This window comes from Harpia harpyja, chromosome 13 (genome assembly GCF_026419915.1).
Source record: "Harpia harpyja isolate bHarHar1 chromosome 13, bHarHar1 primary haplotype, whole genome shotgun sequence".
NCBI classification, from domain to species: domain Eukaryota; kingdom Metazoa; phylum Chordata; class Aves; order Accipitriformes; family Accipitridae; genus Harpia; species Harpia harpyja.
The window spans coordinates 1330159-1355766 of NC_068952.1; the positions used below are offsets into that span (position 1 = coordinate 1330159).

Genomic DNA, 25608 nt, shown 5'->3' on the forward strand with positions numbered 1-25608 from the left:
AAACCAACAGGAAGAAAGTGCAAGTAGCACTGAGCCCTGTTCAGTCACTGGCAGTCACTTTTAGGAATTAAATGCCAACAACTCCCAGGACTGATCTCAATAAGGTCAACAATTATCACCCTGCAGAGAGCAATTCCTGCAAGATGGACGCGAGGTGGGGGGAGCTACCCAGCTCTCTCTGCTGAGTCCCATGCTGCTCCCATCACTTGTGGGATGACAGCATCGCCCGATTTGAATCCCTTTCCCTTATGCCAGTGCAGAAGACAATCTGCCTCTAAGAAATGGGTATTCGCATACAAACATCTGCTTTAGTAATTACTGATGTTAATCTGCCTTTGTGCCCACAAGGGAAGGCATTATTGTTTTACAGGCAAGCAGTAAATAAAGTAATTGCCAGCAGAAAAGCTGCATTTCAAATAACGGCAAGCAATCAGTTATGGTCAGATTGTGCAACTGAAGCAATGAAGCCACAGTATTGGTAGTGAATGCTGATTTAAGTGAAGTACTGGTGCACTTGGGATGTTAGCAAAAAAAACCCCTACACCAGCATCCTTTTTTACTCTGAGAAATATAAATGCTGGCATAGCGATAGCATATATTCAAAATTATCACCAGAGATTTTATGCAATCTGGTGCCTTTGACGGCTGCATTAGCTTGTATTTACTAAGAATAATTTGGCCATTCCCTTTGCTTCTGTATTCTTCTTATGCATTTGTTCACCTCAGCCTGCAGGAGAAATAGCTTTACTGCTTAAGATTTGTCCTTACTAGATGGGTTTTTTTCTTCCCCAGGAATTGTTTGGTTCAGAGCTGGCAAGAAAATGAGTTCTGTCCTCAGTCTCCAATCCAATCAGAAGCACAAAGCGCATGTTTAAGCTTAGCTTCTGAAGAATACCAGCGACTGCGCATGGCTAAAAATAAGCCTAAAATTAAGTGTGTGTTCACGTGCTGTGCTGAAACTCACCCTCCAGCAGCCTGCCAAGGTACTGTCCACTCCTGTCTCTTCCAGCAGCAAGCTCTAAAGTTGAAGTGAAGTGGTCAGATGTTTGAGCAGAAGTTTGCTTAGTGGAGAAGAAAAGCCAGGCCATAAAGAAGGAGTATTTCTTCAAGTGTGGGCCACAGTCTGCACACAGCAGAGAAACAAAGTGTAGTGGAGAAGCCTGCAAAGACTAGAGCTCATGCTCTGAGGCTTCACGGGTCCCAGGAAACCCAGAGGGGAAAGAGTTTCCCCTATGGTAGCATGGTGTCTGTGCAGAGTTCCTCCAAGCCCCCCAGGAGAAGGTGGTTCACTAGCCACACCACTTTTGTCCTCTCTATAAATCAAATCACTCCTGTCCTCCCTTGACAACAGCTCGTAGCCATAACTTCACTACTGCTAAGTCCAAGGGCTTTAGGACATAGCACAAATTTGGGTGTTCGCTAAGCATGATATCACCCCTTAACTATACATACACGTTTATGATGAAGGCCCTTTGTGGGGAGCAAGGGGGGGATACAATGTGGGGGATACAAATCCCTAATGCTTGCAAGAACCCACAATTAAAGGGCCATCCAGAACCTCAAGTTTTTGTCAGTTGAAGTGAGCCCCTCCGCTATGTTCCCAGGAGAGCCAAGCCAGCTGGCAGCCAGATGCCAGATTGCTTTGGGTTGCATGGCACTGCGCAGACACAATAGTCGCAACTGGTTTTGGGGGTTTGGGTTGGGTTTTTTTGAAGAGACAACTGTTGTGCTGTCAAGTAATTGCATTGATTTCTTGTTGAAAGAGAAACCAATGGTGCACAGCCTGGATGTATTCACAATCCCCATATATGTACAACCTCTGTGCTAGGTTTTGAAGTGGTTACGGCCTCTGTCTGCTCAGCATTTCAGAGCCACAAATTCTGCCTGGTTAAGGCTTTTTTTGGTATGGGGAAGCAAAACTCAGGTCCATGAAACATCTGAGTGCAGAGGACAGCCTGTTCTCAAGGGGTTGATTTGCCAGCATGACTCCCGGCTGCTTCTCATTAGAAAGGACTTAAGCTCTTTTCTACATTGTGCTTGTTGGATCTGGAGCACTGGGAAGGGGCAGGGACATTTGTTATGTTTAACAACTGCAAAAGCAAAATCCTTAGGTAGCCAAGGTAGCTTGCAAACAAAACCAGACAGTCACCCATACCAGACAAACTGGTATACTTGGCCACTGAGATTTTCCCCTCAAGAGGGAAGTGAAATTGTGATCAACCCCAAAATTCACCCGGCTAGCTGTTCACACACTGCTCTACACGCATACGTTCAGCAAAAAGACCAGCTCACTCCAAAACATGAAAGCGCCTTTCAGAAGAGTACATATTGTTATACATAGAGTACCACATCTATTATCATTAATTAAACTAATACATAGAAAGTCCCCACAGTTAATCCTTAGGCCATGCTGCATCCCACATTTATAGCTAGCCATCCTTCATGTTTCAGTAAGCTCAAGTGCACAAGCAAAGACTCACTTTCAGAGCAGTACTTTTACACAAACAAGAATATGGTTATTTGTGAGTGAGCAAGACTGTTTCATATCCAGTGGCTGGCAGTCAGTTCACTCCAGTTCAAAAGTTTCAGTCATCCAAGCCATAAGACAGCCAGATCACAGCACGCAATGCAGCTGATGACACAGAGCTGTAAAATGCCACCAGCACGAACCTTGAAGAGGAACCTTAGAAGGGTGCAGGGAATAGCAAAGAATGGGTCTCAGCACCGAGGAGGCCAACACTTACCTGCGAAGCTGTTCACAACAAAACTTGCACAACCTTTTCCCAGCAATCTGCGTAACACGTACTTCTGTAAAAAAGGGACCAAACACACTTGACTGCTTAGCTTCCAAGGATTCATTTGAGCAGGAAGAATTAAACTGTGTGAACATATCCCTTCTCAGATTGCCAGCTGGATAATAATTAGGCTTTTATGAACATGACAGCAGGGCAGGGACAAGGATGCTTTAGTTTCATCACAATTTATTGGGGGGTCAAGTGGTTCCTGTAGGAAGAGCTGCATAGATCAGGCCTTTCACTTAAGATTTTAAGAGCTCAGCCACAATGCTATGGTGTTGGTGGACCCCAGTTCTACCCTGGCTGGATATTTTGGCCTCCTCACAAACCTCAATGCACAGATTTGACACAGTCACTGTACTTCGTTCAGCAAATGCCTTCCACTGAAATAAGTAAGATCAGGATTAAGGAGCTTTGGCATAGCTTTGCAAGGATACGTGCAGAGACCCACTGCAGGATCCTCTCCATTGTCTCTGGCATGCTGCTGGTTTTATGAGTATTAAGTCTTTCACAAGCATTCAGTAATAAATTAGGTAACATTTTCTTCATTCCCTACCACTCAAAAAATGTATTTCTCAAACATGAAAGCTTTGCTTTCACAAGTCCAGCTATTAGAATATGTTCATATTTGCAGAAAATCCTTTAAATAAATGTCCTTTAGCCTCTAGCCAAAGTCTCTTGCCATCTGTACAGGCACAGAAAATCCTGTGAAATACAGTCAGCCAGAGCATTTTCCAGCTAGATAGTTATATGGGCAGCTCTGTCTCAGTTGGACTGAAAGATAAAATCCCCAGTTTAATTCAACAGTAAGATTCATAGGATCAAGCTCATAAAGACATGGACACTAGAAATGGCAGGTGAAAGTATGATGGCACACGTCAATAGGTAGTGCTGCTATGGGCCATGTTCCTTAGTTTGCTTTCACAGTATGAAAATAAACACAGAGGCATGTGTTCTTTTGGGAAAGAATATATTTAAGTGTGGGAGATTTTGTCATCTGCTCTCAGCTTTGGCAATTCCTAATGTGTACGCAGAGCTATTCTCTGGGCACAGAGTTTCAGAGTTTGGCTGCACTTCCCAGAAGAATCACCATTATCGCAGTCCCTTGCACGTTATCCAAGTATCTCCACTCCAGGCCTGCTATCTGCATTTGTCTAAAGATAATTACATTTAGCACAGCCCTGTGCTGGTTCCTGCAGGGTTGGAACGCCAGCCGGCAAATCTCTAATCTCTGCACAGCACTCAGAACAGAAACCAGGGCCTGCAAGAGGGACAACGGGTTTTGCCGTCACTAAGCAACAAGATAGCAAACCTCAGATGTTGAAAAATGAGTAATCAAGCTCCCTAAAGCTAGGAGATTACCTTTGAAAGATCTCAAAACCAATACAATCTAAATGCTTTTTTTTTTTAATCTGCTTTTTGATTCCTTTTTTAAACATATCAGTCATAAATCAGGGTTAGACTTCCCAGTTTTCCTCTGCCAACCTGGCTGCCAGAACCAAATACAATGTAATGAATAACAAGGTTTGCATATGTTCATGTGAGTCCAGGGGCTGGAACTTGTAAAAAAATCTGCAAATTATTGTGAGATCTCTGAGAGGAAACCAAATCCATAAGGGTTAGCAAGGCTGTGATGATACATCATTGCACCAACCCAGCAGCACCATGTAGTACTCAGAGATATTTATTAGGGAAAAGATGTTTCTTACTAGACTAAGAATAAACTAATAAAACCACGCACATATGAACACACACACACACACAGAGACACCTACCCAATAAACAAATAACTACCTGAATAACTGAGAGCAGCACAGGGAATAAAAATGATGCATGAGCCTATATTCTTGAGAAATCACTGTTTTTAAAAGCTAAATTGCCACTCAGATGTTTGAACAATTACTTCCCGATCAGGCAGGCAGTCTCATTTGGAGAATGCACTGCCATTATGCGTTCAACCCTTCCTCTTTTCAAATGCCAGGGACCTCTAAAATCAGCAGGGACAGAATAAAGAGAAGTTAGGCAGCTGGATGTGGAATTAATTAACCACACTGACACTTGATATTTTCTTTCCAGTTATTCTGAATCATTTTGTGTCAGGTCAAAGTATTCCACCAGGCTCTTAGATACTGGCCATTAAACTTCAGGACTCCAGCTGAACAGATTTTTACCTAGTAGGAAATCACTCGACAACAAAAAGGCCTTATTTACCACGGCTGCACTTCACTACGAAAATAGAGAGCAACTGAGCATGCCTTGAGGCAGTCATCACAAATAAGGCACGGCCACTTCAGCATCAAGCAGCATTATCTACCTAGAAGTCCCACCGTGCTGAGCAAAGCAAGGACAGTCTCACTGTGCCGAGTCTGCACGAAGCAAGAAGCCTGGAGGGTTTAGAGTCTGGCACTCCAATTCTGGGCTTGAGAACACACCGGCAACCAAATAATAATGTCACTCTGCCCGGTGGGGTGATGCTTTCTTGATGCAAACAGCAGAAGCAGGAATAACGCCTTAGCTATCCCTAACTTTTAAAGATGAGGACATGTCTCCTGAACCCTTTGTTGGCTTCCCAAGGAAAAATGCAATTCTCCTCCAAAAGTATTCATCTAAACTACTCCCAAATTCCTTCAAATTCCAGAATAAAACTTTGCTTTGATGAGGGAAAAAGAAAAATAAAGCAGTGGACAAGAAGGTAGTGCATTAAAGTCCTGTCATTCTGCTGCTTGCCACTGGGTCCCTCTGCCTAGATCTCGCTGTTCATGTTACACAGTAGTTCGAAGCTCTGAGAGGTAAGAGCTGCTTTCCTTCTCCTATACTGGTACGGCATCTGCAGACACAAGCAAGGAGTTCAGTGCTTAAGCGCCACAATACCACAAATCATTTGGAGTTCACTGGACTGAAGTCAGCTTGCACAGGGTGAAGACCTGTCCTGTATGATCTTTCTGCGTCTTTCTTGAAGGTCAGATCTTTCCTGGAGAAGTAAACTGTGAATTTGGGGAGCTGTCAATATGGCTATTAATTGAACTTCTAGTACAACTGATGGCTTGCAAAACCAGCACAAGCAAGGTTATTGCTCAAGAACACACAACATCACTGAATACATTGAATGAGATTTAAATCAAGGCCCAGAATCAGGAGCGGGAGATCGAAAACATGCCTTAATACCTCTCATTTAATTGCATTATTATTTCTTTCTTTCTTCCCTCAGCATACTTCCTTTCAACCATAGAGGGAAAGTCCCTCCAGGAGGTCATTATTAATAAAGAAAAAGGCATATTCCTTGTACTTCTGATTGATTAACATTAATGACTCGTTGCATGCCACGCAGTAATCCACCCTCAAACATAATTAACAATGTCCACTTTAATAATGTCAGGAATGCAGGCTCTCTTCCCCCCACCCCAAAGGATTTTGGCTGTAAAAGGGTCCCATATTTCAAGGTCACCCCAGCAGTCTTAGTTTTGGACATAATTCACCCCTTTGCTTATACAGACTTGCACAAGGAAAAGAGGTGGTTCTAACTTAGGCCAAAACCAGGACATTCTCTCCCCACTGCCAGATGAAGGCACCTGCTAGGGGCCTAGTTTCCAGAATCACAAGAGAAACTAAAACAGTCTCACCTTTCCTATTATGAATGCTAGTTTGCAGGCTGCTTTAGGAGAGAAAAAGAAGGTTGCAGACCTCTTACTATGATACAGATTATAGCAGAAAAGATGCAGAGAACATCTACACAGTACCTCAGCTGTCTGAAACCCAGGGGCTCTAAAATCTGCTTCTACAAGTCCGCTAAGAGACAATTTAGGCTTCTTAGAAACCCATCTGCTTCACCATGAGCAACACTGGGGGCCTTCTAAGGGGGTTTCCATAGCCAACATGGGTGAGGGAATATCATGTCAAGGGCAGGTGGAACAAAGTGGATGATCAGTGAATTAAGCCAAGAGGCTGTCCTTAAGACACAGTGTCTGTGTAATTGGCCATCCCCTCGCAGAGGGTATGGGGAAGAAAGAGCACAGAGGGTTCTCACTATGAGAGCAGCGGTACCGGTGGAAGCTCAGCCCTTCGCACGAGGCAGAAGCTGGGGTTTGCAGGGAATCCACAGAACAGAGGAGGCTGAGAGAGTGGTCACGGGAAAAAGGAAACGCGAGGGACCTCTAAGCTGCCCCTGTTCTGCTTCCCTCCTGACTCCAGCCTGGGGATCGGGCAGGGTCTGGAGATGCCTCCAGCTCTGATCCCTTGCTGTTCTCCCTCCCCTGCCTGTGCCTAACCAGCTCAGCCACAAGGTGTGACTCACTGCTGGGGTGAGACAAGTTGAAGCCTGTGGCAAGCGGGGCTGATCCCACTGAAGACAGAGTAATTGCCTCTGCAGTCCTCTCTGACCCTGACCCCACATGAAAGCTGCTTTCCCAAAACCCTCTCACCCATGCGCAAGTGAACAATAGCCCAACCAGTCCCCACAAGCAGCCATCCTCTGCTGTGAAGCCCACGCTGTTGGATTTAAGTGGTGAAACTGTCCTGCCACTCTAGGAGTCATTCAGTCGCCAAACAGTTGAGATTAGAGATTCCGGAAAGAAAAAAACAAGCAGAAGTAAACCAAGGGTTGGTCTCAGGATCAGAGAGGAGTTCCAGGCCATGTGGGCATTTGGGGACATGGCCCATAAGATGAGGGTAGTTAGCTAGCTCTCAACTTCATGAGACAACCCTTGGCTCAGGGAGCTCCCAGTAAAAGCAAATGGAGACAACATGAAGAAAGAAGTGAGGTGATTTACCTAGGGCTCTCAGGCAACCGTTAGCAGGGCTGAGACCTGGGACCCAACTGCTGAATCCCAGCCTCGTGCATTTTCTTCCTCTTGGGTGTACCACGATCTTGATAAACAAGTAACACTTGTTTCTGCAGCTGCTGCTTCTGGGCTGGCAGCAGTTCTCATCTATCTCTCCCCATGTGTCTATTCCCATTAATATCAATTTAAAAAGAACCTCACTGCTTTTTCATTGACATCCTCGCTGCCAGCCATACTCAATTAAACAGAAGAAATAAGAGGCTTTAGCTGTAATTATGGTTTTGCCTATTTTGTAGAGAAGTCATCCTGTGAAGACTGACACAGCTGAATACCTGCCCTGGTCACCAACCACACCAATTCTCAGTGGGAGTTTTAAGAGGGAAAAATTAAATTGGAGCTGTATAATACATTAAGCGCTCAGAGGCAGGCAATGCCAGTGATTATCCAGCAAAATGACATCAAAAAGCAGAGGCACCAACAGTGATAACTTCCAAGGGGGCATAAGTATTCTGAAGAGTTACCCTGCAAAGGACAAGGCCCTTCAAGAACATTATTCAAATCTAACCACTGTCCTTATGCCAGTCAGCAAAATCTGCCAAGCCACTGAAACAAAGCAGTACCTACCACAAGCTCTGTGCTTCATATGCAGGAGTACTGCACTTCCAGTAGACAGAGAAGTGGCGAGGGTGTGTACAGAACCACACATACATTTCATTCCCTTTACTCTTCAGCTTCTCTGTGAGACCTCTAGGACCTATAAAACTTTGCAGACACATTTGCTTGCAGGTACACATACTCGACACAAGCTGGCAAGTCCCTCCTTTTCTTCTCTTTCCCAAGCCATGAAAACACACTGGCCAACCTCGCAGTTCAGTTCCTGCCTTAATTCTGTTCACTCCAGTGCACGGGCACCAATCCAACCCTTCCTCTGGCTGCATGACAAGAGAGCAGTCCTTGGAACTCCACTGCCCGAGTGTCTCACTGAATGGAAGCTTGTCATCCCCCCTTCCCAAAACCCCACATATGTATCTTTTCTCTAAAATTCACAGCGTGGCCAGGAGATTGCCTTCTTCCCTTCCTGCCCACCCTAGCAATCAGGCAACCCTCCTCGCTGTTGCAAGCGGCCAGGTACGAGATGATATGTAAGCCGTGTGGCTCAGCTAAGCTCAGCGCACCTCCTCAGCTGGGATCAGGCTGAGCAACGTCCCAGGGAGGCTTGTTATTTATGTGGAGCTGCAAGCCCGCGGCGAAGAACGTGATGTGAAGCAATGCTAGAAGGCAGCAATGGATCTACAGCAACAAATGCAAACCAGGAAACATGAAGCTGGTCTGGTAACCAGCCACACCTTGACTTAGGGCATGGCTGTGAGGAAGTGCAGAAATGTTCTCCAGTGAGATATCTTTGCAGCACAACATCCCCAATGCCCAGTACAGAGGAGTCAAGATGAACCAGGCACAGAAGGGGAGGTAGTGCAGGGAGATGCCCGATTCTGTAAAGGCATCTGGGGTCATGGGTGCGATCACATTGCTCGCAAACCCCCCACAACCACAGTCCTGTCCGCAGTTGTGCCAAGGTCAACATTTTCTCAGTCTCTCCTTGGCACCTGTGGGAAAACAAGGGAACATAAGACCCATATGATTATCCTATGGCAGAAGTCCAGGCATGAGGATGCTTCAAAAGCATGTCCCACAGCAAGTAAACGATCCAGCCAGTGCAGACGCCAGAGCACTACGCAACTAATCTCCATTGCAAGAACCCACTGCCTGTTTATTCCCCATCTGGGGAATATCTTCTTGACTCTCCTGCATGCTTCAGGGATATACCTCCAAAAATACATGTGCACTGGAGGGGCTACCAGGAGATATAAAAGCTAGGGAGCCATCTGCTCTTTCCAAGCTTCCTTCCCATCTGGCCTGACACATCTCCTGGCCCAAAGTTCAGCACTGTTCCTGTGTTCCTACTTGGCTCCATCCATTTCAGCTGTCGAGTTCACAGACTTCCCAGGATGCCTATTACCCCAAAGACTTTTATGGGAGGTGAGAGGTGGAAATAGATTTCTAACAGTTACGTCTTCCCCACTTTTTCCTTTCCTGGTACAAATCAAACCATCTGCCTGTTTTTCGCAGGCTCCTTAGACTTCAGAAGATTCAGAACAATCTTCATATCCACTGATGCATACCGAAGGACAACACAAACACCCTGGAATGCAAAAATCATTGCATTACATCTCATTTAGCAGAGGACAGAAAGCCCTGGCTTCACCTCCCTCGACTACTTTCTGCCTCTGCCCAGGGTCACGGGCCCTTCGCACCAACTCTCCGCCCCAGGTGACACACAGTCTCCAGGTCTATAGCAACCCAAAACTGCGGTCTTCCAGCTCATCAGCCTCCTGATGTTTCAGTGTCAAAGTTACTCCCCACCTGCTGTCCCTAGGACAAAGTCAGCACCCAGCTCCAAAAGCACATCAGTAAGTAAGCCTACCAGTTAGGACTCATTTCTTAGGCCGAGGGCACACTGCAAACAAAGTACATGGGCTACCTCTAAGCTTAATGAACTGAAGAGGGGCTTATAAAGATAGCAGAGGGGGGTGCAGGGGACAGGTGGAAGGATGGTGGAGACATCATGAAGAACAAGGCAATGCCTTAGCTATGTGTGTATTTTGTAGGACAGGAAGGCTTCTCCTAGCCTTAGGAAGGAGAGGGCTAACCTTCCCTCCTTTTGCATAGCACAAAACTTGCAAAAACTAGGGCTTACAAAAACAATCCAGACAAGGAATGGGGACATAAATGTAAATTTTCCCAGTATTATACTGGGAAAATAAATCATGAGTTTTCACCTGAGCATCTTTGCAGTAAAAGCCCCCTGCCAAACCATTCAGTAACTCTCCAAAAATGTTCTGCAGCTCTTATTACATTCCCAGGTCAGACAAACTTTCCCTCAGCTCATTAGGACAGAGATGTAGTGCCCCAAAGAACAACTGCTCACAAACCCAAAAATTCTGGGAATGCAGAGAAAGGAGGGCAGCACCACGAGGCAATCACTCAAGCAAGGCTTTGGAAGCACAAACATGCACACAAATAAACCAGATGCATGCTCAGTTTATTCTGGAATGAATTCATGCCTTTCAGCATGCAATGAAACAACAGATCCAGATTCCCTACAAACACGGCAGGAATAGGCACATCTAATTTATCCTGTTCAAATGTGGAGCAGTTTGCCAGGAGAGGGGACAGACTCCATGCCACTGGACAGACAAATGGCTATTATGAAATTTTACTCAAGTTAACTGTGCATATAGACAGGGATATGGACAAAATGGACACTCAGGGTCTCTTCTACCTCTGATATCTAGGAGCTGTATTTTATCTGTTCTGTCCTACCCATATTCTAACAAGAAACTAGACATTTTAGTAGATCCCTTATACCCCAATGCTGAAAAATTTTCTTACTATACCACACGACAGAGCTTTGCTCTCTCTGTTGATACTCTCAAGTTTATTGGGAAGAATATTTACAGGATCAGACAATTTCAAGCAAATTACAGAACATGGCCAAAATACAAATCTTCTGCATGCTCTTACACAGCAAACCTGTTTTTAAAAGAAAAGGAAAATCCAAACTCCTCTCAGAGAACAAATATCTGACAGAAGACATTTCTCAGATAAGAGTATTCCAGCTAGCCACTCCCAAACACATCCAGCAACCAGGCACAGGCATTACTGGCAAATATCAGAAACACTGCTGAGAAACATCACGGACACCTTGCAACAATACCCCGGCTGGGCAAGGAGAAGGAAGGAGAAATAAGCACTGAAGGCATCAGATCTCTCAGAAATCACTTTTCTCAGATCTACCATAGCTCATGGATTTGGGCTCCGATGGTCAAAATCCAACACACTTTGGAGTTTGAGGAGGGGCTTAGAAAGCCTGTAAAGAAAAATAAAAATTGGGATTTTTTTCACTTGTTCCAGCAAGCATGCTGAGTCCCACCAGCCCCATTCTAAGGTCATGCTTTCTGCAAAGTCCTCACATAGGAATTTTAAGTAGCAGTTCAGGAATGAGTGTTTTGAGAAGTGGGTAACCAGTTGCTCTGGAGACCAGCAGTGCCACCGTATCTTCATAGACCTGACCATGCCACTTCTAATTTTCTCTACCTCTCTCTGCCTGCTCAAGCGCTTCTAATCACTATATGCTATGAAACAGCTTCCTCTGAAATGTGTGTACACACCACTTACTAAAGGCTGGCAAACACAGATAAGTCAGTCCATGCTACGAGGCATGACCTGATGTGTGGCTCAAAGGAATGCCTCTCCCCACTTCTCTCTCTTCCCAGCTATGCCACTCTTGTTTTTATTGATTCGAGCTGGGATACCCTAGGGCCTGCCGCAGCCTCACTTGGTGGCAGGATGCAAGGTCTGTTACCAGATGCACTGGTTCTGTTACAGATTTCCTACATGGTCTCTAGCAAGTCCCCTGCAATATAACACTGCTGAATTTATCAGAGTAATATAGGTTGGAAGAGATTTCTGCAGGTCATCAAGTCCAGCTCCCTGCTCAAAGCAGATCCGGCTTGATCAAGTTACTCAGGGTCTTGTCCAGTCTATGGCAGCTAAACCTTACAGGCACCTCTCTTTGTTGGTTTAAAATGGGAGTAAAGCTACCCCTACCTTCTGGCAGCCTGTTGTATACGTTGCTTAATGTATGGATTGGCCCTTGCCTTGCACCCAGCACATACGGGGCCATCTGAGGTTAATAATACTGGGAAAGGCCTGAATTAGATGGAATATAAGAGCTTGACTGCTAATTACCCATATGGCCTCGAATCCCTGGACAGCCATGGGTCTACTACAGGATAAACTACAGGATGATAGATACAAATGCTTAAGCTCTGAGGACAAGGACTCTGACAAATAAGTTCTAGCAAGCCTGTCTATGGTTAAGACATTTCTATCTCATATATATGATGCTCAGAGCTGCAGATCTTATTCTGTGGATTTCTAACTTTAACAAAATAATGAAAGACATCTGGAAAAGAAAAATTACACCAGGGATAGTATTTCGTCTCATCCTAAACACTGGATGGTCCAGGTCTAAAAACATCATTTCACCTAGGTGAAATTTCCCCAGAGGAGAAATGGTTCCAAAAGCTGGGAGCCTGACTGCAGGAGAAGCTGAGATCACAGTCTGCAAGGGTTGTTGCAGAGTTCAACACTGTGTGGAAGCACTAATGCCCACCTGTGGTTTCTTCCCTAAATGCAGACACATGGGAAGTAATCTGCCTCCCACAATCTAGGAGAGAAACCATACCCTTTCCAAAACAGTCCAGAACAGGTTTAGAGCAGGATGATGGCCTCTGGAAAAGAGCCGCTAGCTGCACTGGCTCCAAAGAAACTATTTCGTCTGCAGCTGGGTCACGCAGAGATATACTAACTTCACACCATCATGCCTTTCTTTCATTCATGCACCCACACCTGTCACAAATACCTCAGGACCCTCTTCAGATGGGCTGTCAGCCTTGGACAGTGCTATATGATGGTTCCTCACCTTCCCTGGACCAGGACTTCCCCAATATACGCTCCTGCCATGAGCTTCCCATGTAGGTCATACTCATCCCACCGCTGTTCCTTGGGACTCCAATAACCAGGGCTTTGCAGACCCTTTATTTTCATTCTGCAAACAGGGAATACAGTTCACAACATAAAACCTGGAGTCAGTCAGTCAGGTCAGAAAAGGGAACTCTTCTGCAAGACAAAGGGCAGGGTTAAACCCTGCGATACAACAGGGTTTCTTTTCTCATTGATGGCTGCTAGCTTGAGCTCTCATTATTCATGCTGGAAGGACTAAGCTCAGGCTAGCTGCTGTGGATGGGGCTGTGCCCAATCCAGCCAGCTCCTAAGAACAAGATCCTAGGCCCACAGCAATTGTGTTTAGACCTCCATCTTCCAACTTTCAGAAAGTACCACAGTTTGGGCCGAGGCAGCATCTGAGCTGGAATTTGCCTGTTAGCTCCAGGAAGCGGAGTGCAAGAACAACCTGATCTGAAGGCAGCAGCATGGATGAAGATACACTATCATCACTCCCATGTCACACAAGTGGGGGATAGGAGAGAGAAGGACCTCTTTGTTTTTCATCCTCCAACTTCTCTCACACCACCCAACAGCTTCACCAGCAGTACGGACACAAAGTTTGCCACTGCAGACCCTCAGGGCCAGTTCTGCTTGGAGAACTGAAATTCCCTCTCCATGAATTCCTGCATTGTGCATGTTTTTCACCAAAAATTCAGTCACCTCCTCTGGAAAAACAAAACGAGCCAACATCTTCCCCAGTCACGAGAAGATGAGCTCAAATGTGACTTTGAGTGGCTGCATTGAGCCACTCGGAAACATCACGCGCTCAGCCGATAAAAGGCAATATCCAGGTGCAGCCTTACCCACCACCCAAGGTGGAATTTTCCAGCAACAGCTGAAAACAAAGCTGGATAGCAAAGACCAAGATGAAGAAGCCAAAATGAGGAAAGGAAGAAAACACCAAATCCAAGGTCAACATCAAAACCTAACCAAATGGAAACCTCCAGATAGAAGCATTAAAGTCAAGAGGGAAAGAAGCATGAACCAAAAGAGATTCAGGATGAAATTCTCAACTCAGAACAAAACAAAATTAGTTGAGAAACAAAACAAGAGCCAAAAGGAGACTCAAGCAATGCTAAAGAAAGTTTTGAAAAAGAAGTGTTCTCACCAGAGGAATATTAAAAAAATATTTTATTTTACAGAAATATTTACTTTTTATAAAAATCAGTATTGCCTAACCAAAAAGAGACTAAATTCTGATTCCAAAATCACATGTGCCCTCATGCCAGCAGTCAGGTCCCAAATGTCAAATATTGATACATTTCCACACTGCAGAATTTCTAAGCCAATCTAAGGCTGTTTATTTGCCGTCTAGATTTTAAAGCTATGAACAATGTTTTCCATTGTGTTTGGTTTTGATTTCAACATCCTATCTGGAACATTCAGCTCATGTTTCCATGTTTTTCTAAGCAACCACGAGGGTTAGAAACCTCCTTTTTTAAAATGAGAAAATGGAGATTCTTATGCAATATCTTCCTTCCAGCATCTGGGATTTTAAGAAAAAGAAATATATACAACATCCTGAGACTGCTGACAAAACCATAAGGCTTGGTAACCACTGCAATATGCCATAAAAAAATTGCTGTCCATTTCCCCTCCACACATAACTCTCTTGTTTGTATAATTCAGTCTCTCTTCCAAAGAGTTTACTGCAGTATTTGCTGAACCAGTGTACTAAAATGAACTATTTGTAACTTCTTTAAAGAATTTCCATTAAAGCATGACTTGGATGGCTCAACGAGCAAATATCATTGATAGTACACCTGTCACAGACAAACAAACCACATCTGTGCTTAGATGTGATCAAGACATTGTTTTATGGAGAAGCAGTGCTCCCAAGACCATCACAAATCCACATGGCGCCTGTAAGTGCCAGATTTTATGTTCACATCTCAAAGTAAACTCAAAGAAGTGCAAAATCACTAGTAGACATGGAGCTCCTTAATGATTTCATCAACGGCTTAGAAGAGTCCTGTGCTGTGTTTGTTCTGGCAAATACAAGAAATATCTAAGCCTCATAAAAATGCAAGTGTTGGAGCATGTAAATAAATGATGAAACAAGTTCTCCAACTCTGGAAGAGCCCTGGCTCTTTTTTGCCTGTGGATATTCACATACAGATGCACGCTAGCATACGCTGATCTTCCAATATGTATGCCCCCAAACTCACCCTAAGTTTTGAAACATTTCTCCTGACCTGCACCAGGTTTACAACTGCAGGAGTCTTGCTGCGTTGAAGCACCCTTACAGGTCAGACAGCCTTCCAGGATGCATATGTCCATCTAGGGTTTTGGTGCTGTGATGCAGTTGTGCTGCAGCTCTGTTACAAAAGCAGGATTATTCCAGGCTAAGAAGCTGTTCTGATGATCACTGAAGATATACATTTTTTACATATAAGTTTTAAGTTAAAATCTGGATAGCAAAAATGCTTCAGTCAAAATGCAACCTATTTCAGCTAAAAGTGGAACTCACTTCGCAGCTGCTGCGACATTGAAGCCAATTCTCATTCATACTAAAAATCCCTTACGCTGCTCAGGAGAAAGACAGGACACTTCATATGGCACCTGCACTAATTCACACCCCATTTAAAATCCCTGCATGCTGGAGTGAGAATCAGGCTCTGCACCCAGAGCAGGGAGCTCAGCAGCAGGGAGAGGGTGTTTTGCGGATGAGATCTCTGTCTCTGAGCTGGCTGTTCAGTTCTGCTGGTTTGCTTCTCAGCGAGACAGAGCTCACTGCATATGTCAGAGAGCACAAGCAGAGCTTCTGGCTGGCCTTGGGAATTCTGCCTAACCCAGCACTCCCAGGAATGAAACCAATGCCCTGGGGGCCTCCTGCAAACTACCTAGAGCTGCTGCAGTCTCTTGTTGCAAACAGGGACAGATCTGTACTTAGGACTGCTGCAGACTTCTATTTCTAGCTTGGGGCAATCGTGTTTGATGTAATGCTACTGCCCAGTGCAGCCAGAGCTGGTCGTGACCAGAGAAGGGATAATGTTGCAGAACAGGCTTGTCTCCCCAGGCTAGGATAATATTTCTGGACTGCTAACTCCAGCCAGGGTCAGAAGGAAGCCACATTGGACTGAAAAGTACAGAGATGTGTCCTGAGTTTCCTGGGGTAAAATTATTATCCTGGTAATAAGTTTGGGTTTTGAAGGACTTCCTTCTCTTCCCTGGCACTATGTGACTCAGTTTCCAACAAACACTGCACACAACCTTTCTGGATCCACTATGGGAAAGATCCTAGGCCTAAGAAGAGGGGACCTGCCAGGCATGCCTCTGGTGGTGTGCTTCCACTCTCTCTATGCTGCAGAAACTTTTGCTGAGGAGGTCCTTTGCTCTGACAGACCAGCTGAGGACATGGACAGAACTTATGCTGTTCTTGATGCTGCTTTTTAAGAACCTCCAAGAAAGGACATTCATTTCTCTCCCAAGTAACCTAGTCCACAGGTTTGCTATCCTTACCCTTGGAAAGATTTTTCTGATCCCAAATGCTGATGTCCCTTGCTATGATCTAAGACTAATCAGCTTGTCTTCAGCTAGCAGGAACACAAAGAACACATTACCCTTCCGCAGCTGACCTCACGTATGTTTGGAGATTGCTATAACCTCTTAAGTCCTCTCTTCCTTAAACTAAGCAGCCTTCCAATTACCTCCATCTTCCCTTGAAGATCATGCTTTCTGGACTAACACGAGCTTTTACCTTTACCTATGGCCCCATTTCCCCTATCCTGTGACTGCACGTCAGCGCTCAGCATAACGAAACCTGCAGGTAACCTACCTCCCAAGACAACCTGCAGGACTCCAAGCAAGAAGAAAAGACGAGCAGTGAAAAACAAGCCTACATCTCCGCCAGACCCTTTTCAGAGCACAATAAACTGCAATAAAAACTCCCACAACACTCAGCTGTGGCACAATATGCTACTCCAGGAAGCAGGGAGCCTGGTGATTCTGCACTGTCTTCCTCAGGAGAACACCCTGGCTTTGAACAGGATTGCCTCTTGGCCACAGCTACAGCCAAGTGTGGCCCTCACTCACCATCTCCAGCCAACAAGGTGAGGAGGGGAAGGAGCCAATCTTTGAGGCACAGTCGCACAACTAACACCCACTGGTCTGAAGCTTTAGGGGTAAGGGCTTTTTAAATATCAGGCTACTGCTGCTTTTTTGAGGTATGGACTTTAGGTACTGCTGACAGATAGGTCCTTTGTTGAAGTGGCTCTAAAGCAGGACAAGATGTGATTGTTTTGACCTCTAGCGCCTTATGCTCCCCAACCCTCAATTCCTTTAGAATTTCTGTCAGGTATAGGGCACCACAGAAAAGGGGTGTCTAAACAAAAATGGAGGAGATTGAGCAAATTGAGAGCAGTTGCAAGGATGGGCCCTTCAATCTCTGCTGGAGCCAGGAGCTGAGACTATTAGTTTGCAGATTCATCTCTGCCAAGATGCCACAGGAGTGGAGACAAAGGGAAGAACTGGTCCTTGGCTGATGTCTCACAGGCTCCAGGTGAGCCAGGGCTTCCTCAGGCTCTCAGCACAGGTAAGGGGTAGGGAGGAGAGGCACAGAAGGAAGGCAAGACATCACTTTGGCCCCCAAAAAAGGGAGCACAGTCATTTTTCCAAACTCACTGTAGCGTTCAGACTGCTCATCCAGGACTAATTTTTCAGTTATCAGTTTCACATACTCAATGAACTAAACCAATTACCCATCTTTTCCTCCAAGTGTGGAAGACTTGTCTCCTCAGCAAAGCAGAAATGTGGGAGGATGGAATATGTGTTTGTGAAAGTGCCAGGTAAGAGCGGGGAAAGGAGCCAGGCATTGGAAGGGAGGAGAGTGGATGGAAAAGGCCAGAATTACATTGTTCTGGGGAGTTAATGCTTCAACCCTGTAATTAAACAGGAAAAGTGATATCACTAGTGATTATAAACTCAGACTAGTACAAAAATAAGCATACTGCATGTGCCAACACTGTTTCTAGAACCGTAAGTCACAGATGTAAGCAGAAGTGCCGCGTTCTGCAGGACTACTAGCAGCAAGGCTAGTGCTTCGGGCAGACCCTCTCAAGCCCTGCTATTCCATCAACAAGACTGTCCAAACCACCAGAGACAGGAAAACTGTACTGCTGCCATGAGATTTCCACCTGCTCACTGTGTTTTCTCTGATTAGCCAGCCTCAATATTCCCAGCCTCAATACTCCCCCTTTCATAAGAAACCTGCAATGAAGGGGCAAAACTCATCCAAGCCCTAAAAGAATAATAATTTTTTTTGAAATGCAGAGCAAGCACCACAGAGTCCAGCTCTTACAATGAAAGCTGGGATGCAGTGGAGACTGAGGGACTTTTATGCCATGCTGACCATTACTTCCTCGCCCTTGAACTGGTGTGAAGGATGGGAGCTCTCTGGTGGCAAAATGTGAATTTGCAAAGATGGACTTTCAGTGGCCTCACTGCTTTTCCCTGCTTATGTGGAAGGCACAAGAGCATAACAGAAAACCAGTCCTGTGCTGCCCTCTCCTAGAGCACCGAGAGCAGTCAGATCTAAACACTGGACAAGAAGCTTTTTTAGTGCAGGGGTGCCTGTTTCAGAGCCTGGCACAACTCCTAGCTCGCAGCCTGCTCCTCACGACCCTGCAGCCCTTTCTCCAGCCCAGGCAGGCAAGCTGTGCTGGGACACACATTCACAGGCCAGGAGGTACTTGCATTTGGTTACATGACAAAAGCAACAGCAACCAGCCAGATGAGTGTTTTCTAGGGGCTGCTGTGGCTCCAGTCCAAAGAAAACAGGGGACAGCACTGCTCTGGGAATCCGAGACACTAGTGAGAGAACAGGAAAGCTGACGGGATGTCTCATGGGATGTCTCTCAGGGGAGACCTGAAAGGAGGTCGTAGCAAGGTGGGTTACTTGTCCCAAGTAACAAGCAATAGGACAAGAGGAGATAGCCTCAAGTTGCGCCAGAGAAGGCTTAGATTGGATATTAGGAAAAATTTCTTCACTCAAAGGATTATCAAGCATTGGAACAGGCTGCCCAGGGAAGTGGTTGAGTCACTATCACTGGAGGTATTTAAAAGACATGTAGATGTGCTACTTAGGGACATGGTTTAGTGGTGGACTTGGCAGTGTTAGGTTTACAGTTGGACTCAATGATCTTAAGGGTCTTTTCCAACCTAAACGATTCTATGGGAAGCAAACAGCAAAATGAAAGGGAAGTGCGTGAAATTGGTCTGCTTGGAGAAACACCAGCAGCTGGCTAACCTGCCAGCCAAGGGGAGAAACACCTCAATCCTCACCATCGAGGTTTCAGGAGACCCCAAAGCAGAAGCAAAACCCAGCCAAAAACCAGGAGAATTTGAGTCAGAAAGAGCTTGGACTGCCATGATTTTCACAAAACAACAGGCCTCCACTCTTCTCTAACTGATTTTTGGCACTGCCTTCTTAGGGAACACTCAAGCTCAAGTGTCCAGTTGGGGTCTCAGGGGATCTGGGGTCTCAGGGGATCTGGAGGAGCCAAACCACCCCATCTCATATAGACAGCTTACGTACAAGGCTTGCTCCTTAGGGCCCACCTTGACATCTGGTTCTCAGCTGTGTGCCACTGCTCCTCTCTGCTTGAAGATCAGCAGACCCACAATCTGGACACATCTGGCGTATCTGGTCCCTCCAAGGGACCTGGAAAAGAGAGACAGCAGGGACATACCACCAATCCTTTCTGGTATGTGCTCTGAGCCACAAGCCCCCGCACGCAGATGAACAAAGCCCATGCAACCTCAAGACAGCTGTTCCCACCTCCTGGCCCAGGGCAGAAGCCTCCTGCCCAGCTGCCCCTCCACAAGGTGTAGCGAACACTAGGAGGTTCAAACGGTGATGAGTCAAAATCAGGAAGGATGAAAGCCACAGAAGGTTATTCAAAATAGAGGCACAATGTCAAACTCAAGACATTCCTGACTACACATTGGAGGCTGGCAGACCATCTGCCTGATCTCCTGCTGCCAGCTCTCTGCCTTCATCTGTCCTTCCCCAGGCATCTGCTGTCAGGAAGAGGACACTAGGTTAGACAGACCCCTGATCTGACCTAGGACAGCTCTAGTGGGAGTGGAGCTCTCACATCTCAGGCCCTAGCAGAGCCTGTCCTCGGGCAGTTCCCTCTGCAGCTGTATAACGCTCCTTCCCAGAGTGAGAAACTGTGGGAACACCAGGAACAACCCAGAGCTGGCCAAGTTTGTCAGCTTAAGCGTCTCTGCAAGAGGTCGTCGCAGCAGCTGGGGAGAAACAAGAGCATCAGGCAGGTAGGGAAAGCCACAGAGGGGCTTAAGGCCACAGAAGAGAAAAAAAAAAAGGGAGGGGGGAAAAAAAAAGTTGGAAACTACTAGTTTGTGTCTGGCTGAGAAAGTCAGGACTGCTCTCCTACAGTCGTGCGGACAAATTCCTTTCATGCCACCAGATGGTGCCCTGCCTTCAGTCACCAGCAGGCAGCTGGCCTGGCAGGGGACAACAGCCCTCCGCTCTCCAGCTCCACCCGCGTTTGATGGGCACTGTCCTCAAAACTGCAGGGAGAGGGAAACACCAGCCTTGCTTTGCCCCAGGGCCACCTCATGGTTGCAGGGCCACCTCCACCCTGAACTGGGGTGAAGCTGACTTTGAATCCAGGACCGAGAGACTTGGGAACAAGGAGAGGAGGGTAAATCAACCGCCTGCCTGGAGGTGAGTCTCCTGGTGCTGGAGCGAAGGTCAGAAGTACCTTTTTGAGCACTGCGAGAGCAAAGCATTCTATGTTGGGAGAAAGACTTCCGTGACAGAGGATCTGACAGGGGAAGCACTGCCCAGGAGTTGTGTTTTGGCTACATTCAAGTCTTTTTGAACCAGCAGAAGCATCGGAGCCCTGGGGAAGGCTTGCAGGGCAGCCTGCACAAGGAAGAAGTTGCTCTGGCAGGCCACGTTCAGCCCATACACCACCGACTGGCGACCCATGCTTCCTGGTCTCCTTCAGAAATGCAGCTGCAGTCATGCTCCTTGCCAGCACCCACGTACATCTTGTTGGGCGACTTCCCATCAAGAGATGTGAGCTGTGCTACTCTGGCATTGCAATGGCTCAGAAAGATACCATTGGCTGCTGAAGACTGGAAACACAGCTCACCAAGCTGGTTTGTCCCACTAGACCAGCTAGCCTTTCTCCAGGCAGTGTGCCCGAGGAGAGCCAGCACACCGAGCACAGGCCACTGTCACAGATCCAAGCACAGAACAGATCTAAAGAGAGCGGTGGGAAAGGGCTGCTTTTCCTGTTTGTCAGTGCAGTCTTCCCCACAGCCACTTCCTTGGACAAGACCAACCGCAGCAGGAATATATAGCTCACTGTGGCCCAGCTATCAGCCCAGGTGGCTAGCAGAGCCACTCTTGACCCCATTCTTGATCTACGCCTAAAGACCACATCCTGCTGTGATCGCACCCACAACACGGATAGGAGAGAGGTCGGGATACTGTCAGAGGTTCCCATCTATGGCTGTGTCTGCTGTCTACCTGCACACTTACAGGAAACACAGCGAGACCCTCCTCTTTTCCAGTTTGCCTCTCTGCAATATCCTCCTACTCCTCCACCTCACCTCACACGGTCTACATGGCAGAAGCGGTAGGGGTGTTGTCTATATATGCATAAGGCAGGTTCACCAGGAAAGCAACACCCTTTTTTATACTACCCGATACATTGGAAGGCAAAAAAATAAGCGAGCACAACCTGGCGTGCTTGCTCTCCCTAGCACACACTTGTAATGCCATCCAGTCCCAGGCTGTGGGCAGGTTTGTCCTGCTGCCCGCCCCAGTTGTGCTCCACAGGCACAGTGCTGTGTAGTCTGTGGCTTCTCACTAGTGTCAGGCCAGGACTGTGCTTTGGAAACGAGTGCTTACCTCTCCATACCTGCCTCTGCAACTCAGGCCTCCAGTAACCACCCAAAATTCTCAAAGCATCCCCCTCATACACCACCACATTCCCAGAAATCACATTCAGTGCTACTTCATTATCCTTGGACAGTTTTGAAGGGGCTTTCACTACCCTCTAGCAAATCCTTCACAGCCATCAGGCTGCTGTTGATGAACACCTGTCATGCTGACTAATACAGTCTCATTGATTCCTTTTTTATTACCCCAAGCATTTCCTATCTTATGGTTAGACAGTAAGCAGATTAGGGTGGGATTTTCCAGTCTATGCCTGTACAGCACCTTGCACGATTGGTGATACGTGTGGTAGGGCTAATTCACATGCTATCTAATCTTACCCTTGGAAGCCCTCCTTATAATGAACTCCAAATTTTAACCACCCCAGTAACAAGAGCCAAGCTCGCCCCATTCCTGAGAGCTAAACCTAGACAGGTTCAACAAGTGGTCACAGCCCCACCAAACACAAACAGGCCTGCAGTTCCCAAGCCAGAAGAACGAGCCATCCTGCAGAAGCAACACACCACCAAGGGGTTTCTTCATTATTCTGATGCAGCTAAGCGCAAACCCTATCATAAAAAAAACAACCTGCTACAACAACTTTCTGTCTGGGTCGCAGTGTGAGAGGAGTGGGGGTTAATTTAGTCAGGAAATAAAAGTTATTAACGGCATTGCAGATAGATAGATCTCAGCAGCAACCACCTCCACACCTGGAACAAAGCCCACATAAGCCACAAGTGCTTATTCTCTAAGAAATTCATGCAGCCATGCTGCATTCAATGTAGTAGTGTTATCATCTTACATGCGCAGAGAAGAGATGGCCTAAAGGTTAGGGTGTTACCCTGTAAAGGCAGCGAAGACTTCATTAAGACTTACCACAGATTTCCTGCCTGAGGCTGGGAGAGTCATGCAGCCTCTCTCCCCTCAGCCCTCCCCCTCTATAAAAAGGGTTTTCACACAGCCCTGTCTCACAGCAAAAGCTCAGGAGCCTAACCAAACCAAACGCCGCAAAGCATTCGAGTAATACAGCCAGAGATGCTGCTTAAAGCTTTACTCACTGGTTAAAAGGAGTTCAAGGTCCCAGTGTGCTCTACATGAGCCTCCCTTCTCAGACTGACCAGGATTTAAGATCCAATTCACGTGTACGCAGGGAAATCAACACATCATTGTAAGTTTTGTTCGTTGCCTGTTTTGAGGATTTAAGCCAGAGTTGAGCAGTGGCTAGTCTTTAAGCTGATTCTGGGGCAAGATGCATTTCATTCTCATCATACAAAGTACTTCGGACAGGCACTTTGGTGGCAACAAAAGCAAAGAAAAAAAAAAAAAGGGAAAAAAAAAATTAAACAAGCCAGGTAGGAGAGTAGCTTGATGACATTCTTGCATATTTAAATTAACATGGGGCTGTTCCATTCCTGAGCTGCCGCCCTCGCCTGATGTTACTTCCTCCTTCGTCCTTCTAGTGGTGAACATGCCCCAGGGGTAATGAAGCATCGGGGCTACCTTCCCCGTCACACTCAATCCAGAATGGTTCTGATGAGACTGATAAAATTAGCCTGGTTTTACAGCAGCAAGCAGGGTCAGATTTTGGTCCAGTTGTTCATAGCCTGCAGAGTTTCTACCGTATGGAAATTAAAAGGACTGCAACCTGCAGCAATCGTGGAAGTTGAGAGCAAATTAAAAATAATACGAGTTCTGGCATTCATCCCTAGCAATTCAGGACAGCCTTTTCATTACTGTAAAAATAGCATGTATTTATAAGCAACATCCAGCTCTGATCTCTACCAAATCTCAAATTGCATTATAGAAAAGGCAGTAACAATGTTAACGCTTCACAAACGGGAAACTAAGGTAAAGAGGGAAAAAACAGCTTGCCCAGCCTCACCTCACAGGCTAGGGCAGGGGTTTGGACCAGACTCCGGGGTCTTGGTTCCTGCAGGCTGCCTGCTGTGCCACACCACCTCCTCGGAAAAGGAATGGAGCATCACAGCAGTTTCTGGAAATCACCCTTAGGTTCTCCATCTCCCCCCAAATTTCCCTTTAAATTTTTACTCTAGTGCATCTACTGAGCAGAATGTTTCAGCAATGCACAGCAATGGCTTTGTTTCTGCCAGTGAAATAGCTATGACTGTATGGTTTACAGAGACTTTCTGTTCCTGGCTAAAATTATCTTTGCTGAGCCTTGCGACGCCAAGAGCACAGAGCCAATATTCCGTAAACCCTGAGAAAAATGGACTACATTTCAGGCACACTCAGCTAGTGTGGTTACAGTAGCATCCATCAGCCACGACCAAAGCTCAGGGCCACCACCACGTCAGGCCTCGCACAAGGGGACACCACCTGCTCTTCTTTGCTGCATGAGACAGCACATAAAGTCAGGGCCTGATCCTGCCATCAGAGTGCTCTGCGTTTGGGGGGTGGTTGTCCAGGCAAAGAGGAGTCTCTGCAATCCCTGCTCAACTGCGAGATCAGGGTGAAAGAGTATGAAAAGACAGCAGGTGGATGCAGACAGATGGGGGAAGCGGGGGCTAAGAGGGAGACAACAGCAATTAGCATAAGCAGCAGCAGTCTCAGCTCACCAGCTGCTTTGCCGATTGTCTGCCTCCCTGATTTCCAACAGCAAAAAAGCAATTTGCCCAAGAGCACAGTCAGTAGCTAAAACTGCCCCTCAGAACTGAAAGTATCGGGGAAAAAAAACACAGTTTCCGTGGTACAAAAGCAAGGCTCGCAGGGCTGTCATGTAGGAGTTTGCCTAAGTAAGGCATGGAGCAGGCAGCTCAAAACAGCCACCGAATACTTCAGAGCGAAAGGCTAAAAAAGGAAGGTTTTAGAGGAGGAAATGAGTCAGTAGCTTGGAGGACGGGAGAGGGAGTTCAAATAGCTGAGGCATATAAAGTAAGCAAGTAGTCACCATCTCAAATGCTAGAAAGTCAGTGAGGTGGATGTATTGATCTTTGGTTTCTGTTGATGCAGAGTCTCATTCGCAAACTGGAGTCCATGGGCAACTTTTTATATTGACCATGCTGAGTTTTGAAGCGGTCCTTCACTGGGCAGACGCTTGTCAGCTGCAATTCACGCCAGTGTTTCAGACAGGAGCCAAAGCAGTCACCATCAGCTACAGGATTGCTGAAATTTCTTGGGCTCCCCCATGGCTGGGGGACGGATTTTGGGGGGGGGGGGGATTTTGAGGTTAATTGCAAATGCCATTTGCCTTAAGAGAGGGAGGGGGATTCACCTTTTGAGATGGTTCATCCAAACATCCAGCTTGAGCTTTCAGCCTAGCTTATTTATAGCACTGACGCGAGGAAAAAAGGACAAAGCTTATTCAGTGTTGAAAAGCAGCAAAGCTAGTAAAAAACCCTCCATCTCCACAATGCTGTAGCAATCCACGGCGTTCATTTCTTTCTTCCTAACAACCCTGTATTGCACTGAAACCCTGAGGGCAAAGGGGTAAGTCTCACCCTGAGCAGCTTTTAACCTTGCTCGCTCGTAC

The 25608-nt window shown here is 46.4% G+C and overlaps 1 long non-coding RNA gene and 1 other non-coding gene across 4 annotated transcripts; both read right to left on the reverse strand.

The window, feature by feature from the left end:
- Window positions 1-10177: 10177 nt before the first annotated feature.
- LOC128150577 (U6atac minor spliceosomal RNA) lies at window positions 10178-10303 on the reverse strand. The gene has a single exon (XR_008238103.1). It is a non-coding gene; the product is annotated as a U6atac minor spliceosomal RNA (small nuclear RNA).
- Window positions 10304-11041: 738 nt separating this feature from the next.
- Window positions 11042-20480, reverse strand: LOC128150386 (uncharacterized). 3 transcript variants are annotated; one of them, XR_008238040.1, is made up of 4 exons: window positions 20143-20480; window positions 19760-19862; window positions 13059-13244; window positions 11042-11501 (listed from the first exon to the last, which is right to left on the reverse strand). It is a non-coding gene; the product is annotated as an uncharacterized LOC128150386 (long non-coding RNA). The 3 variants fall into 3 exon arrangements; XR_008238038.1 differs by having other exon boundaries at window positions 19760-20480; XR_008238039.1 differs by having other exon boundaries at window positions 19733-20480.
- Window positions 20481-25608: the final 5128 nt, after the last annotated feature.